Source organism: Prenolepis imparis, unplaced genomic scaffold, assembly GCF_030444845.1.
Source record: "Prenolepis imparis isolate NDT839.2.m4 unplaced genomic scaffold, iyPreImpa1.0 SCAF_14, whole genome shotgun sequence".
Classification (NCBI taxonomy): Eukaryota; Metazoa; Arthropoda; class Insecta; order Hymenoptera; family Formicidae; genus Prenolepis; species Prenolepis imparis.
In genome coordinates, this window is record NW_028141172.1 from 3086619 (window position 1) to 3092666 (window position 6048).

General features: G+C 26.5%; 1 long non-coding RNA gene across 1 annotated transcript in view; it reads left to right on the forward strand.

The window, feature by feature from the left end:
* The first annotated feature begins 1477 nt into the window (after positions 1-1477).
* Positions 1478-6048, forward strand: part of LOC145945258 (uncharacterized) — a 29872-nt gene continuing 25301 nt past the window's right edge. Inside the window, exons 1-2 of the long non-coding RNA XR_014426812.1 lie at positions 1478-1673; positions 2574-2610. This is a non-coding gene — a long non-coding RNA (uncharacterized LOC145945258). The remainder of the gene's footprint in view (positions 1674-2573; positions 2611-6048) is intronic.

A 6048-nucleotide genomic window follows, 5' to 3' on the forward strand; every position in this document is an offset into this window, starting at 1 on the left:
GCGTTGACCTATAACATATAAAAAACACAAATTATATATATATACAAAATAAAAATTTAAACAATAAATTTATATAAATTATATATATATACAGAGTATTTTAAAAAATGGTTACATATTTTGAGAGCAGGTAATATTGATGAAAATAAGAAAAAAGGTCTAATAAACATGAGCCCTACAATTAATTTCTTCAAAGATACAGGCTACCTTTCTATTTGACCTTATTCTCCTTTTCTTATTGATCGTATCACCTTTATATTGTAGTAACAAAAGAGTATACTTATTAGTTTTGCTATAGTAACATTTTATAATAACATTAGATTTGTAGGTATCAGATTCTTGATGCGTCAGTAAATTCAAGAACAGTCAAGTATGTTTGAAAGAATGCGTGATTCTCTGAGACGTAAGACTAAAAAATTCATGACAATGAATGGGAATCACATAAAGCACATCCTTTAATGTTGACTACAAACCTAGTAAATATTCTTTTGTTTACTATAATATAAAGGTGATATGTAATGCTTTCCATTTAGCAACACAAGTCGACACAAGCATCATTCTATCTTTATTCTTATAGAATGTAGAACAAAGATAGAATGACGCTTGTGTCGACTTGTGTTGCTAAATGGAAAGCACCCACGATCAATAAGAAAAGGACAAACTCAAATAAAAAAATAGCCTGTATCTTCGAAGATATTAATTGTAGGACCTATGTTCATTAGACACTTCTTTCTTATTTTAATCAATACTACCTGCTCTCACAATGTAACCCTTTTTTTTAACATCCTGTATATATGTATATATATAATTATATAAATTATATATTTATTTATGTTTTTATATAATTTTATTGTATATATATTTATATAATATTATATAAATTTCTTTTAATTATAATCTGCTTACCGCAAGGTTGCTCCACCGTTGCCCGATGCCACTCCGAGCCTCCTCCTCGTAGAAGCTTCGAAACACTTGCACTCGCGTTACTTTTTTCGGTACAGGATTTCGCGACGCGACCGGATTTATACCATAATTAGGCACGTAAAAACACTAAACTCACATCTAGTTAAGTACGAAAATACACATAAAAACATCAGAACTGGTGCAAGACTGGCACTGCTATTTACGAGACGCGCAGCACGTCAAGATCGCATAGTCGGGTGCCCGCAGTGTTGCCAATTTCAGTGGCGAGTCGTGTGCCGCGATGGGTGGTGGGGGGAGCGGCGTGGTTGGGGCTCGAGGGTGCGCGCGCCGTTTCGTCACGTGACCGCGTCACGTGGCTGCGTCACGTGGTTTGGCGACTACGCCGTGGCGGTGGTGGGGGGGCACACCAAACCACGGACGCAGCCACGTGACGCGGTCACGTGACGAAACGGCGCGCGCACCCCCGAGCTCCGGCTCGCACGTACGCCGCGACCGACGCCATTACGATTTTGCGACCTTGGCGTGCTGCGCGTCTCGTAACTGGCAGTGCCAGTCTTGCACCAGTTCTGCTGTTTTCATGTGAATTTTCGTACTTAATTAGATGTGAGTTTAGTGTTTTTACGTGCCTAATTATCGTATAAATCCGGTCGCGTCGCGAAATCCTGTACCGGAAAAAGTAAAGCGAGTGCAAGTGTTTCTACGAGGAGGAGGCCCGGGGTGGCATCGGGCAACGGTAGAGCAACCTTGCGGTAAGCAGATTATAATTAAAAGAAATTTATATAATATTATATAAATACATATACAATAAAATTATATAAAAATATAAATAAATATATAATTTATATAATTATATATATACATATATACAGGATGTTTAAAAAAAAGGGTTACATTTTGAGAGCAGGTAGTATTGATTAAAATAAGAAAAAAGTGTCTAATGTGAACGTGAGTCCTACAATTAATATCTTCGAAGATACAGGCTATTCTTTTATTTGAGTTTGTCCTTTTCTTATTGATCATGTGTGCTTTCCATTTAGCAACACAAGTCGACACAAGCGTTATTCTATCTTTGTTCTACATTCTATAAGAATAAAGATAAAATGATGCTTGTGTCGATTTATGTTGCTAAGTGGAAAGCACCACATATCACCTTTACATTATAGTAAACAAAAGAATATTTACTAGGTTTGCAGTCAACATTAAAGGACGTGCTTTATGTGATTCCCATTCATTGTCATGAATTTTTTAGTCACGTCCCAGAGAATCACGCATTCTTTCAAACACACTTGACTGCTCTTGAATTTACTGACGCATCAAGAACCTCATACTGATACCTACAAATCTAATGTTATTATAAAATGTAACTATAGCAAAACTAATAAGTATACTCTTTTGTTACTACAATATAAAGGTGATACGATCAATAAGAAAAGGAGAATAAGAAAGGTAGCCTGTATCTTTGAAGAAATTAATTGTAGGGCTCATGTTTATTAGACCTTTTTTCTTATTTTCATCAATATTACCTGCTCTCAAAATATGTAACCATTTTTTTAAATACTCTGTATATATATATATATAATTTATATAAATTTATTGTTTAAATTTTTATTTTGTATATATATATAATTTGTGTTTTTTATATGTTATAGGTCAACGCTTTGTACTATAGAGCTCCGCATCATATCGGTGAGTGTATTGCATGTATACATATATGTAGATTAATCGCCAGAAATTAATTAGAGCGCAATTCTGAAGAAAGAGTTAAGAAATTATATATTAACTTTATATAAAAGAAATTTACGAAATTATATACTAACTTTTTCATTAAAACAATGAAATATATAATTTTCTTAAAAAAAATAATAAAAAATAAAAAAACTAAAAAATATATGATAAGCAAATAAAAGTGTTAAATTTTCGTTTTTTTTTTTTTTTTTGGTTTATGTATATTTACATATTCATGAACACGATTAAAATTTTCTGGCGATTATTTCTGTGTTATATATTAAAATACACAAATATTGTGCTATTATGAAATGGCTCACTCTAGAAACAAAATAATTTCTGTTTGGTTCCGAAAAATTCGCAAGAATATAATACAATATTTAAATATATACTCAAAATTTAAAAATAAAACAAAATGGTTTCGCATAAAAGAGTTATGTATAATTGTATAAGATCAAATCTCCAAGAATGCTCTCTAAGAAAGTTTCAAATCTCAATCAAATTTAAGAGAGAGCAATATTTTTATTTAATAATTAGTTTTTAAAGTAATTTTTAGGTAATTAATAATTAATTAAAAATAAATTTGGTTTCTATTTTCTTTCCGCTTAAAAATGCGTAATTGTTTTGATATTTATAACATAATTTATTGAAATCAAAGTTTGCTTGAACCAAATATGAAGTTTTTGTATATTTTATTATCAATCTTAGAGTTTATTATCAATCTAGAAAATATTTATCTTATTGTTAGTTATCGAGAGATCCACATTTTACCTACCGAAAAAAACGAAATCGTCAAATGTTCTAGTTCATGATATTTTGGAACATTTGCGATAATTTTTGTAAGAAATAAATCCGTGATCGTAATTTTTTGATATATTTATCTATTTTTAATGTATCTATCATTCGCAAATCAAAGATTCTTCTTTTTTTAATGAAGAACTATATAATTATATATATGTTAATATATAATTTGCAGATAAAGTTATTATTGTTAACAAAAACCGAATTTTATTGAATAGATTATTCGAAATTTTGTTATTATCTTTTTATCGTTAATGATAAAATGATGTATGCATCTTTGTTTTGAATAACACAATGAAATGCTATTTTTACTTTTTTTATTTAGTTATCGATTTTATCTCGAATATATATAATTTCTTTATGATTGATAAGGCCATCAAAATGGTTGATAAAGCTCCAAATCTTTTACTAAATCGTCCAGTGTGTTGCTCTTCTTTATAATATCAAATTTATAAAAATAATTGCTCAATCGCGGAGTAGTGAAAAAAGAGTAATGTCGATTTTTCGTCACTAAACTATTGAAACTATTGAACACACAATTCATTATTTTAATTTATACTTTTACATTACGAATGTTTTATAATTTATAATGTTTATAAATTCGATAATACATTTATAATGTATTATCGAATAAACATTATAATAACTATAGAAATCAGCTGATTAAAGAGTTAATTTGCTAATTAATTTCTAACATAATAATGTTATAAAAATTAAAATAATAAAATGCTTTAAATAATATGTCATAATTCTTTAAACTCGATTAATATTTTTGACAGTTATCAGCTGATTTCTGTCAAAAAATATTAATCGCAGATAAGGCATCATAACATATTATTTATTTATTATTTATATATTTTTTATTATTTAATTATTATTTTTTTAAATTTTTTAAAAATTTATTTTTACATATTATTTTATAATTTTTATTACATACTCTATTATTTTAAAATTTTACAAACAAATTAACGTTTTAATCAGTTGATTTCTGTCAAAAAATATTAATAAAGTCAATTTGCTAATTAAATTTGAAAATAATAATAGGTTATAATTAATTAATTGACTAATTAATTTTTAAGATACAAATATGTTATAAAAATTAAAATAGTAATATGTTGTAATTAATATGTTATAATGCTTTATCTGCGATTAATATGTTTTGACAGAAATCAGCTGATAACTGTCAAAAATATTAATCGAGTTTAAGGAATTATAACATTTTTTATTTAAAACATTATTTTAATTTTTTTTTATAACATATTCGTATTTTAAAAATTAATTAGCCAATTAACGTTTTAATAAGCTGATTTCTGTCAAAAAATATTAATAAAGCGTTAATTTGCTAAGTAAATTTTAAAATAATAATATGTTATAAAATGTAAGATAATAATATGTTGTAAATAATATATTATAATACTTTAAACTCAAATAATATTTTTTGGCAGATATCAGCTGATATCTGTCAAAAAATATTATTCTTATTAAAGAACTATAACATATCATTTAAAACATTATTTTAATTTTTATAACATAATATTATTTTAAAATTTAATAAGCAAATTAACGCTTTAATCAGCTGATATATATATCAAAAAATATTAATAGAGCGTTAATTTGCTAAATTTTTAAAATAATAATATATTATAATAATAATATATTAAATTTAATATATTAAAATAATAATATATTAAATTTTAAAATAATAATATATTATTTACACCATTATATTATTTTAATTTCTATAATTCGTTATTATATCATATATGTCAGTTGATTTCTGTCAGAAAATATTAATAAAGCGTTAATTTGCTAATTATATTTTAAAATAATAATATGTTATAAAAATTAAAATAATAATGTTTAAATAAAATGTTATACTACTTTTAAACTCGGTTAATATTTTTTACAGTTATCAGCTGATTCTGTATCATTCTTTTTAACATAAAATCGAGAAATGACACGCGCATAGCGCGCATTTGTATTGTATTATTGTTTCTTTTCCGCGCGCGCGATGTTGATTAACTGCCTCGATTTGTGTTTTGCGTTGTGCGTTATATTTATAGAATTTATAGCATCGAGAGGTTATCATCGCGAGAGTTAGCAGTTTGACAGTTTGTCTAAAATAAAAATAAATAAAATAATTGTGGTTTTAAAACTTTAAATTTGATTAATATTTTTGACAGTTATCAGCTGATTTCTGTCAAAAAATTTTAATTGCGGATAAAATATATATTATAAGTATATATTGTAACATATTATATTATTTACAACATATTATAATTAAAATAATATTTTGTAAATAATATAATATGTTATAATTATTTTATCCGCGATTAATATTTTTTGACAGAAGCTGATGATTTATCAGCTGTCAAAAATATTAATTGAGTTTAAAGTATTATAACATATTATTTAAAAATAATATTATTTTTTTAAATTTTATTTTGGACAAACTGTCAAACTGCTAATCTTCGCGATGACAGCTGCTCGATGCTATATGAACACAACGCGAATCAAGACAGCCAATCAACATCGCGCAAAGAGACAATAATATCCATAATATGCCTTTTTTAGAAAGAGATATGCAAAAAAATATAA